This window comes from Hakea prostrata, chromosome 5 (genome assembly GCF_041222555.1).
Source record: "Hakea prostrata isolate BN-2017 chromosome 5, UWA_Hpros_2, whole genome shotgun sequence".
Classification (NCBI taxonomy): domain Eukaryota; kingdom Viridiplantae; phylum Streptophyta; class Magnoliopsida; order Proteales; family Proteaceae; genus Hakea; species Hakea prostrata.
The window spans coordinates 14,358,601-14,371,148 of NC_142604.1; the positions used below are offsets into that span (position 1 = coordinate 14,358,601).

Consider the following 12,548-nt stretch of genomic DNA (forward strand, 5'->3'; position numbering starts at 1 on the left):
TTCAGAAACTGTATGGCTTGAAGTTAGCATGGCAGGAGGGTACTTTCAGAAAAAAAAATTGTGAACTTAGCAAAGTCGTTTACCAAACAATTATGAAGATCTTCCCCTCAGCCCTAACCCCACCCCCACCGAGTTGAATCACTCCAAGCTTTTGTGAATCTAATGTCCAATAGGAGCCCTCTTAATCACTCAGAGAAAGGCCACCTTTATTTTTGTGGGTACGATTCAGAGAAGTCCACTTGCTTTTTGGGCTGCAACTGGGCAGGGCTGGGCCTGGCTTTTGCAATCCCAAGTCCAGTCCTATATGTTATAATCTGAGCCCATTCCCACCCTGGCCTAAGTTCGGGGCCAAGGATTATTGTCCCTGGCCTTAAGCCCTACAGGGCCAAGCCAAGCCCATTCCCGCCCTAATTGGCCCTAATTGGGTCGGGTCGGGATGGGTTGACCCTAATTGGCCCTGGCCTTAACCTTGATTGGCCTTGACCCTGATTAGCCTTGATTGGCCCTGATTAGCCCTGATTGACTCTGTCCCTGGCCCTAATTGGCCATAACCCTAATTAGCCTTGTCCTTGGCCCTAATTGACCCTATCTTGGCCATAGCCTTAATTGGTCATATTTTTGGACCTAAAATAACAAATGTAAATTCATTAAAAAAAAAAAAGTATCGTAAGTAAATTAAAAAAAAAATTAATAGAAACATAAGATGATTCTAAGTTCATACAAAATGATAAAATAGTCAATAAGTTGATAGTGTTGCTTTAAACATAAATAAATTCATACTCCATAATTATATATTGATCTCTGAAAGTCTTTCATTGCTTTGATGATGGAAATTGAAAACCTCTCCCATTACTTTGGTGATGGAAATTGAAAACCCCTCTCATAGATTACCTTATTAAAAAAAAAAAAAAAAATCATATTCAAAACTTGGTTAACAAGTAAATCAACGATAATTTTGTATTGATATTTTTTTCGTAGTTAAAAAAAATTATATTTTATTTACAAACATAGCTATCTGTCCTTAATAGGTTTCCCCCTCTCTCTCTCTCTGAAATATCATATTGGAGGCAAAAGAAAAATATCAATATTCATGATGAGAAGTTGGGGTGTAGATTTGTTAGATATTAATTCCTATATACTAGCTTTTATTATTTATAATATATTATCTTGCCTTAGTCAAAAAAAAAAAAAAAAAATCAATGATTTTTTGGAACTAAAAATGACTTAATTCAAAAAATAAAAATTATCTTCAAAATAATATAGAAAATGAGCTCATAGCCTAATATTATCAAAATGACTGAAGATCAAAGTTGAGACTTTTAGTTATATTAATGTTAATGTGAAGATTAGGATAAAAATCTAATACATGATCAGGGTCAAATTAATATTAAGACTAGAGCCAAATTTAGGGTCAGTATCGGACCAAAATCAGGTGAATGCTTACTACATTGGTAATGAAGATATAATTTATTTTCATTAATATTTTTACAAAACATGATCATGTTTTTAAAATTTGACATGTGTCAAATATTCGCCCATGTGGATTATAATTAATTCCTCTTCATATGGGTGGAGGGTCCAGACTCAAATTAGGCCAAAATTAAGGGCTTAGATCAATGCCAAGATTAGGGCCAAGATTAGGACTAGGATCAGGGTCATAATCAAGGCCAATATCAGGGTCAAAATCAGGGTCAAAACCAGGGTCAAAATCAAGGCCAGAATCAGAGCCAATATTAGAGCCAAAATCTAGGACGGGCCGGGATGGGCTGGGCGGGCCAAAGAGTAATCCCATGCCCGCCCGCCCTTGGCCTTAACCCGCCCTTAGGGCCAAAATCTTTAGCCCAAGCCCTATTTGGGCTCAGGGCGGGCTTAGGGCGGGTCACGGCTGCCAGGGCCAAACTTGAACCCCTACTTGCTTGTTTATCTATTGGGTTTCTTGCCATACTAGGTGGTGGTTCTCTGTTTGTCCTTCTCAATCCAATAATGTACGAATCCAGCCAAAACCAAATCAGCCACTCATTCCAGTAGAAAGACAAGCTATCCTTACTCCTTGCTGTTCTATGGTGAGTTGTTGTTTCTTCTTCCTTCTTATTATCTCTCCCCCACTTCCTCTTTCGTCCCTGCAACTCTGCAATGGAATCAAGCGAGCCTGAGAACGAGGTAGACTATGAATACCTTCCATATATTCGTGTATACAAAGGTGGGCGCATAGAAAGGCTTGTATCTACTGATTTTGTTCCAGCAGCCGTCGATCCTCAAACTGGTGTTTCATGCAAAGATGTTGTATTACCAAACTCAGGCATTTCTGGTCGTCTCTTCCTCCCTAAACTCACTCAAATTGACAACAAGCTTCCCCTCCTCATCTACTTCCATGGCGGAGCCTTCATTGTTGGTTCTCCCTTTACTTCCAAATGTCACGGTCTCTTGAACTCCATAGTTGCTGAAGCAAATGTTGTTGCTGTCTCTGTGGACTATAGACTTGCCCCAGAGCATCCCATCCCTGCATGCTATGAAGATTCTTGGGCTGCTCTTCAATGGGCTCTTTCTCACTCCCCGGGTCAGACAGCCGAGGAGGATCAGCTTGAACCGTGGCTGACAAACCACGCTGACTTCAACCGGGTTTTCTTGGCTGGAGACAGTGCTGGAGCCAACATTGCCCACAACTTGGCTATGAGTGTGGGGGCTGAGCTGGGTGTGAAGCTTCTTGGACTTGCTTTGATCCACCCTTTCTTCTGGGGATCAGAACCAATAGGGTCCGAGGCTACAATGCCGGGCAAAAAGGCGTTTGTGGACCGGTTCTGGCCTTATGTGTGCCCTTCTAACCCTGAAAACGATGACCCCAGGATCAACCCATTCGTAGACCATGGTCCGAGCCTGGTGGAGCTTGGGTGCAGCCGTGTGCTTGTATTTGTTGCTGAGAAGGATATTCTAAGAGATAGAGGGAGGCTTTACTATGAAGCATTGGCAAGAAGTGGGTGGATGGGAGTTGTGGAGTTCTCAGAGACAGAAGAGGAGGAACATGTCTTCTTTCTATCTAAACCAGAATCAGACAAAGCAAGGGACTTCATAAAAAACTTGGCATTGTTTCTGAATCTGGAAAGGCCTCCGAGTATATAAATAATTCCACGTTCATGCATTTTATTACTCTTCTTTCCTTCTCTAGTTTATGTAGTTGTTTGATGGCAAATGGAAATCGTTTGTAATCTCTAGTTTCTAGTAGAATAGGTAGATAATGGGCATGAATAGTCAAAACTGGAGAGTTCTGAAGCCAATTTGATGAATATTAATAGAGATGAAGGTTTTAGCTTGGGTTTATGCTTTAAGATCATCGATTTGAGACAGTTATATGATTTGCATGGATGACTACGTGGGACGACTCTACATTACGAAATTGCGTTATTCATATTTTCTTCCATAAGGAATGCATCATTAAGTGGTTGGGACACATGAATAAATATCCCTTGTATAACTTTGGTAAGCAGCTTGGTCCGCTTAAGTAGGGCTGCAACTGGGCCGGGCTGGGCCGGGCTTTTGCAATCCCAAGCCCACCCTATATGTTCTAATTTGAGCCCATTCCCGCCCTGGCCCTAGTTCAGGGCCAATGATTATTGTCCCTGGCCCTAAGCCCTACAGGGCCAAGCCAAGCCCATTCCCGCCCTAATTGGCCCTAATTGGGCCGGGTCGGGATGGGTTGGCCCTAATTGGCCCTAATTGGCCCTAATTGGCCCTAATTGGCCCTGATTAACCCTGATTGGCCCTAATTGGCTCTGATTGGCCCTGATTGGCCCTAATTGACCCTGATTAGCCCTGATTGGCCCTGATTGGCCCTGATTGGCCCCGATTGACCCCGATTGGCCCCGATTGGCCCTGATTGGCCCTAATTGACCCTGATTAGCCCTGATTGACCCTGATTGGCCCTGATTAGCCTTGATTGGCCCTGATTGACCCTGATTAGCCCTGATTGGCCCTGAACCTAATTGGCCTTGTCCCTAGCCTTAATTGGCCATATCTTTGGTCCTAAATCTCAAATGTAAGACAGGTAGTAATACAATGATCAAGAAATCATGGGGAAAAACATGGGAAGGGGGTGGGGGGAAGAGAGAGAGAGCAGACAACTTGCTTTTCAGAAACTAAAACAACACCATTCTATAATTCCAAATAATGCATAAATTCTAATGTCGTACATCTCTTTATAAAACAGAAAAGAAAAAGGACAAAATAGATGTGCCGATGTGGATATGGTAATACTCTTCAGACTGATTATTATTTAATTAAAGGGATCATTACTGTTGCCCCCCTGTAGTTTGATTTTATTACTAATAAAACCCTGTTCTTTACAAAATTACTGTTGCCCCCTTCCTTATAACGGTGTTAAGTAGCCGTTAAGTTTGAATATGTAATGTCTAATTTGCCCTTCATTAAAATTAAGAAATCAAAAGACGATGCGACCCCATTTATAAAAACCATATTAAATGTCAATTTTACCCTAAATTTTATTTATTTTGAATTAATGAAATGGACAAAATCTAAATTCGATTTGGTTTCCCACCTTCACTAAACTTCATTTATTTGGAATTCATTTATTCCGATTTGGTTTCCCGCCTTCACTAAACTTCATTTATTTTGAATTAAAGAAATGAGCAAAATCCAAATCCGATTTGGTTCCCCACCTTCACTAAACTTCATTTATTTTGAATTAAAAAAAAAGCAAAATCCAAATCCAATTTGGTTTTCCACCTTCACTAAACTTCATTTATTTTGAAAATATTTTAGGTGATATTCAGTTTTCAATTTGAGTTTTATTTAATCATTCATTCTTTATTTTGTTTTTTATTTTTATTTTTATTTTTTTTAGAGAATAAAATGGATTATAGTTATTTTTCTCTCCACAGTTAATTAAGGGTACTACTGTAACTTGACAAAAGGGTAAATAAGTAAAGAGATACGTATAAAGGTATTTTTGGGTTTTTAAGAAAATATAAAGATGCCACATCATCAATAAACTAACGGAACTTAACGTTAAGGGGGCAATAGTAATTGTAGACAAAGTTAAAGGTTGGATTAGTAATTTGAAAAAGTATAGGGGGTACAATTATAATAAAATCAAAGTACAGGTGGCCAATAGTAATTATCCCTTAATTAAATTATTTATTTGAATTTTTTTAAAGTAAAATTTTCATTTGAAATAAGTGATATTTTTTTTTTGGATTTTCTATTGAAATAAATATTAAAGTAATTAAAGTCTTAAATTCCAAACTCACTTCTGGAAAATAAAATAGTAAAGATGTCAACAAATAGTCCAAAATTTATATTCAATATGTATTTAACTATTTATGCCCATTTGATTTAGGAATAGAATCCAATTTTGGGTTTTCTATTTGCTTTCATGAAATTTGGTTATTTATGTGCTCGGAAAGTTTATCTCTTTCATTTCTAACTTCTGCTTCTTCTTCCTTTTCTTTGTTTTACCCAAGCCCCGTTTCTCTCTCTCTCTCTCTTTCCTTTTTTTTTTTTTTTTTTTGTGTTTTTCCTTTGGTTTTTCTCCGGCAGCAAAGAGTTAAAATTATTCATAAAATAGAACACGTAGAGAGAAAAATTGTAATTAAATTTAGGCATATTTGAAAGTCAAGTCAATTATAAAGAATATCATACAAACTCTTTTTGTAAACTTAGAAACATCAAAGATTCAGAATTCAAAAGTAAAAGATCTGATAAAATGAAAAATTTATCTTCAAAGTCAAGCACTTAAGCCATAGGTAAGTATGTTTTCATTCACAACTGTTCGATAAATTGATATCTTTATTCAATACAAAAAAATTTATATTCAAAACCTTGTTAACAAGTAAATCGACGATAATTTAGTATTCAACAATAAAAAAAAATGTATTTTTTTCATAGTTAAAGAAAATGATGTTTTAGTTACAAACATAGCTATATGTCTTTAATAATTTTTTTTGAAATATCACACTAGATGTAGAGATATGTCAATATTCATGATGAGAAGTTGGGTATAGATTTGTTAGATATTAACTCTCTATGTAATAGTTTTTATTATTTATAATATATTATCTCGCCTTAGTAAAAAAAAAAAATCAATATTTTTTTGAACTAAAAATGACTTTGTTAGAAAAATAAAAATTACCTTAAAAACAATATAAAAGTGAATTTATAGTCTAATATGATCAAAGTGACTAAATGTCAAAATCAAGACTTATATCAATGTTAGTATGAAGATCAAGGTAAAAACCTAGTACTATAGTACATGATCATCATCAAATTAATATTAAGATTAGAGCCAAAATTAGGGTCAAGATTAGGGCCAAAATCAAATAGATGCTTATTACATTGGTAATGAGGTTATAATTTATTTTTATTAATTTTCTACAAAACATGATCATGTTTCTAAAATTTGACATGTGTCAAGTATCCACCCATATAGATTTACAATTAATTCCTCTCCATGTGGGTGGAGGGTCCAGAGTCTCTAAACTCAAATCAGGGCTAGGATCAGGGCCAAGATCAGGGTCAGGATCAGGGCTAATATCGAGGCCAAGATAAGGGCCGGGATCGGGGCTAATGTCGGGGCCAAAATCAAGGCCAAGATCAGGGTCAGAATCAGGGCCAAGATCAGGGTCAGAATCAAGGCCAAGATCAGGGCCAAGATCAGGGTCAGAATCAAGGTCAAGATCAAGGCCAGGATCAAGGCCAAAATCAGGGCCAGGATCAGGGCCAAGATCAGGGCCAAGATTAGGGCTAGGATCAGGGTCAAAATCAGGGCTAGGATCGGGGCCAAAATCAAGGCCGGAATTAGTGCCAAAATCAAGGCCGGGATCGGGGCCAAAATCGGGGACAAAATCAGGGCCAAGATCAGGGCCAAAATCAGGGCCTGGGTCAGGGCCAAAAATCAGGGACGGGCTGGGCGGGCCAGAGAGTAATCCCAGGCCAGCCCTTGGCCCTAGTTCACGGCCAGAATATTTTGCCTCTAACCCCGCCCTTAGGGCCAAAATCTTTAGCCCAAGCCCTATTCAGGCTTAGGGCGGGTCAAGGCCGCTAGGGCCAAACTTGCACCCCTACGCTTAAGCAAGGTTCCGGTATCGAAACCTTGTGGATGCAAAAAATCCCCGTTGGGAGACTCACCCACCACAGCTAGGTGTGCGACCCGGATCGAACACCGGATTAGTCAGGGAAAGCCTTGGAAATTGGGGTTGGCAACCCAAAAAAAAAAAAAAAATCCCTTGTATAACTTTGCAATGTCTATATCGATTGTCACCTAAACTCCTCCGCTGTTGAGAAAAGAGAGATTTTTTGGATCACTCCGTATTCTCTTTTGGTTCCAGCTACTCCCTTGTTCACTAGTGGGAGTTAGATTTAATCATGTTTTGCTTTATTTTGTCTTCCCATATAGCCTCGGTTGTTCCTCAATAAATTACTTTTCTACTGAAGGACACATTACTATTCGTTTGTTTTGTTGCGTTGAAGCAGAACAATTAGTGATGTGGAAGAGAAAACTTTATAGTCGGATTCTCATTCTCTTAATCCACTTTTCTCATTTCTTGAAATAAACTACTAAGATTTTGGCATTTGGCATTTTATATCCAATGGTCACAATTAAAATTACTTTGGAAGAAATTTTAGGAGTTTTAGGAGTAATTACACATGGTGAGCAAAAAGGTGAGCAAGAGAAAAATTTAGGGATACACTAGACGTGGTTGCTAGGATTGTTACACCTAACATGTTATTAACAAACAGTCACAATTGAAACCACTTTGGAAGAAATTTTAAGAATGATTATACAGTGTGCGAAAAAGAAAAAGAAGATCAATCTAGTAGAAAGATTAGGGCTACACTAAATAGTTTTTATTTGATTTTAATTAGTGTATTTTTGGAAACTGCAGGATTTTTTTTTTGGGAAAAGGGAACTGCAGGAATTAAGTGAACGAAAAAGGCGCAGGAGGATCACCATGGATCGTCCGATATATTCATTGGATTCAAAGTGGATTATAGGGTGTTAAGGATAAATTCCAAATTGAATCCACCTCTCTATCTCTAAGGAATGTTTGGGGGGGGGGGGGAGACGGAGGTTTGCCTCGGCTAGTTTATGAGTAGCTTGACTACATTCTTAAGGAATGTTTGTTATATATAATTAAATATAAGGCAAGACTTCGCCCCTAGCCCTAGGGAGATTCAAACTTTGACCTCATACTTGGAGGTGTTGGTTTTTTACCAGCTAAGTCACCCCTCGGGGTTAAATATCACAAAGACTTGCTTACAAAAGTTGCAACAAAACTAGTTAATAGAATAATAGTTACTAATCGGCTCATAGGAAAAGAAATTAATTTCTGTAGGCATTGCAAAACGACACAAGGGATACGTATTCTTGCGTTCTAACCACTTCAAAATACAATTTTTTTATGAAAGTAATGCGATCAAGGCAATCTATGGACTTCTCTGATGTATTCATCCCTACAAATCACACATCTCTGTTGAAGAAGACACCTCTTCTTTTGCATGATTGAATTTCTTAATCTCTATAGTCTCAATTGAAGATCTTGAAGCTGGAACTAAGCGAAATCCTTGATCTCCATTTAAATTCATTACCCTGGCTTGGAGCTCTCCAATTTCTCCATCAGTACTTAAGAATTCTAATGTAAGAATATCGATATTCAGGTGGATATCCAAGGACCCACTACTATTTTTCACTTTGCAGGATATGGCATTTTCAAAAGCATATGTAGGTATTTGTTGTTTCAGTGTCTCAATGTTGATTATAGGGATATATGTTTTGATTGGTAAGCATAGTATGGAAGTGGAACTTGCTTTCTTCAGTTATAAGCAAGGAAGAGAACTGAATATTGAATTTTCTCTCTTGTATTGGAACGCTTCTATGCTCAAGGATATGCTCAAGGATGGTAAAGTTGCCTTCATTATCCGGCCTTGTGACTACCAAAAATTTGATATTCAATATGGTAATGGATTTTGACAGTGATTTTTGAGCTACCATCAGTGGAGCTTATGGGGTTCTCCTCATAGCTTGAACCCCATTGCATAATAGTAGCAAAACGCATGACTATACCTTCTTGACCAAGGAGGAGGAAGAACAAACGCAGACCAGTTTGATGAAGAGCTTAGACGATTATGTTCACCGTTTTAATATAATAAGATTCCTAGTTAAATTTGAACTTGAGAAAACCAATTAATTTGAAAAAGAGCTTGGTTCCCGTTCTCCATAAAAACTATAAGAAAGATATTTCTATTTGAACTTGAACTTGAGAAAATGAATGAATTGTAAGCTTGAAAACCTAGTCCAAAGTTGGATCACATTGAATCTTGATACGGATAAAATAACCTTGAACCGGGTTCGACCACGGTCGGGTTGATGACCCCGGTTGGGATTGGCACGATGATTGAACCATCAAGTAGCATGAGGAAGAAGGAACCTAAACGGTGATAGAAGGAGACGTAATCCCTACAAATTCGGGACAGATGATTGTGCTTAATGTAGAAAAAATAACCGACTCCAAACAATGGGGGAAACCCTACGATTGGGTGGCTGAAAAAGAAGGCCACGGATTGATCCAATGGTTAAAGAAGGAAGGTAAATTCAATATAAACAAAAGGTTGGCTCAAAATAGAGGTATTTGAATCGTTTCCCTCCATTAACGTTATTCAATTAAGCTCTGCAACTAGATAGAGATCTATGGTGATCCATTGCTAACTTAACCTTCGGAGGTGGCTTCCTGACCGCGGGATGGCCCACGTCTAACCTTGTTTTGTAGGCAAGCATCAAGGATTTTGAGGGCTAAGTAGTTTTTGGACGCATCATTTGGCACCGTCTGTGGGAAATATTTTGAAAAGCCATGGTGGACACTAGATCTGCGAGGCATCAAAGTCAGAACTTCCAGCCTCCTCCATTAGATGGAGACCTCCCTCCACCAGAGGAAAATCGTGTTCGTGGGGAAGAACAACACGATTTAGAAGAGATCGCCGGAGGAGCCCATTTGAATGAAGGAGAGATCTAGATGATTCCGGTTATTCAAGGACAAATGAACCAAATGCAGGTTCAGTTTCTGGAGATGCAGGCAATGCTTTGGATGATGGCTAGATGCTTGGGAGCCCCAAGGAACCTGAATCTTCACGATTGCTAAGAGGCCAAGAGGCAACCTCGAAGGAATGAAAGAAGAAGTTCTCCCACAAGGGGACATTCCCCTCGAAGAGGAAGAGACCCGACCGAGGGTCAAAAATTTCATCAAGAAAGGACCCAACTCCCCCCCATAGAAACACGGTGAGCATTCGAGAATAAGGAGAATAGGAGAGTAACCAAGGAGAGATGGGCAGGAGGTTTGGATTGAGCGCAAGGAAGTCGAATGGAGACCCTTACCCATATTGACCATGGAGTATGAAAGCACACAGTGACATCCCAACGTTCAGACCGAGACAACGTCCAAACGAAAGACACTCGGGCAGTGCACATTGATAGGGAATTGGCGGACATAAAAAAATTGGGACAACTCAAGAAGGGAAAAGGATAGATGATATGTACTCGATCATCAGAATGACGCCATTCGTGGAGGCAAATGCTAGGTAAGAATTCCCCCACAACTTAAGGCTTTCAACCTTCTTATCGTTCGACGGATCTAGATATCCAATAGCCCATAACAATTATTACCAGAAGACGATGGCGGTTGCTAGCAACTCAAATGAAATCTTATGTAGAGTATTCAAGTCATCACTCAAGGGTGCTGCTCAAAAGTGGTTCTCGAACATGCCATCGGGAAGGATTGCTGACTTTGATGAACTTGCTTGAAAGTTCATTGGTCGGTTCTAGAGTGGAATTTAGACCAAGAAGATCAAAGAGACTCTCTTCACTGTTAAGTAGGCAAAGAACGAGTCCATTCGGGATTACCTACAGAGGTTTAACAAAGCTACCACGGAGATCAAGAATCTTGACGTACATGTGGCCAAGACAACATTGTTTACAGGCCTCTCTAACAAGTGACTCCTGGAGTTGCTATTACAAGATATGCCAACCACTTACCCCAAACTTGTTCAGAGATGCCAGAAGCAGGCAGAGGTGATAGAAATCCTTGATGCTAGACAAGGAGAAGTGAAAGTACCAAATAAGGAGTAGAAAGCTACAGATAAAGGCCAAGGATTGAGAGCGTAGAACAATGATTGGGGAGGCAAAGGATGATCGGGATGGAGACAACAATCGCCCAACCACGCTGAATATACTCCTTTGAATGCCCGACGATCTGAGACCCTAATGCAGATTAAGGATCAGGATATCCAGAGATGGCCACCCAAGATGGTAGCCAAGCTTGGAGAAAGAAATATGGATGAATACTGTCGTTTCCATAGGGATTATGGGCACTACACCAATGAGCATAGACACTTGAAGGCAGATTTTGAAAGATTAATATCCCAAGGGCATTTGGCCAATTACATAAAGCGTCATGATGACTATCGGGATAAAAGAACAACTGGAGAAAAGAGAAGAGAGTGATTGGGAAGCAGAGACCTTCGGGCTAAAGCCTCTTAATCCAACAAAGGAAAGGAAATAGTAGGGACCAATCGGTCACCGATCCTCACAATAGTCTGAGGTCTAGAGCCTAAATCCCTCAGAAAACTAAAAGCAAAATCAAAGTTCGTAGGATCGGAAGAAGCAATCAAAAGAAAACGACTGACCGTGGAGGAAAGCATCGTGTTCAATGAAAAAGACGAAAGGGGCATTGTACTCCACATGATGATGCAATCGTGATCAAGGTCGAGATCAATTGTCAAGAGGTACATAGAGTATTGGTAGACACAAGATCATCAGTAGATCTTTTGTCCTACGAAACATATCAAAAGTTCAAGATGGAGGAAGACTTGCTGAAGCCAACCTCCACTCACCTATATGGCTTTGCTGGATCTTTGATGGTGGCATAAGGATCTGTACAACTGGATCTGATAGTTGGAAACTTCCCCAAGGAGACTACCATTTGAGTAAACTTTTTGGTTGTTCGGGAACTCCCTGCATATAAAGTCATACTTGGGAGACCATCCCTTACAAAGATGGGAGCAATAGTGTCGACTAAGCATATAAAGATCAAATTCCCGACCAGCCAGGGAGTAGGGGAGGTAACTTCTTATCAAAAGGCCTCCAGGCAATGCTATGTATCTTATTTAAAAGACAAGCCTGGACCAAGAAAAGCTACGGCTTTACCGATCAAGGTTCATGATGATCGGGATGAAGACATAATGTAGAGACCCAAACCCATTGAAAAATTAGAGCGAATCCAATTGGATTCTAACGATGAAGGAAAAACATCCTTCATCAAGTCAAAACAAACAATAGGCTTCAAAGAAGAATTAAAAATTTTCCTTCGAGAGAATGCCGCTGTATTCGCATGGTCAGCTATTGATATGGCAGGCATAGACCTAAGCGTTGCAAACACATGCTATGGATTGACCTGAAGGCCAAGCGTGTGATTCAAAAAAGAAAAAAACTTCTTGATTGAGAAGCATGAAGCTGTTAGAGCTGAAGTTGAAAAGTTGAAGGGATCGGG

General features: G+C 39.4%; 1 pseudogene; it reads left to right on the top strand.

Moving 5' to 3' along the window:
- The first annotated feature begins 2,051 nt into the window (after positions 1-2,051).
- Positions 2,052-3,464, top strand: LOC149015334 (putative carboxylesterase 2 pseudogene; annotated as a pseudogene).
- The last annotated feature ends 9,084 nt before the right edge of the window (positions 3,465-12,548 follow it).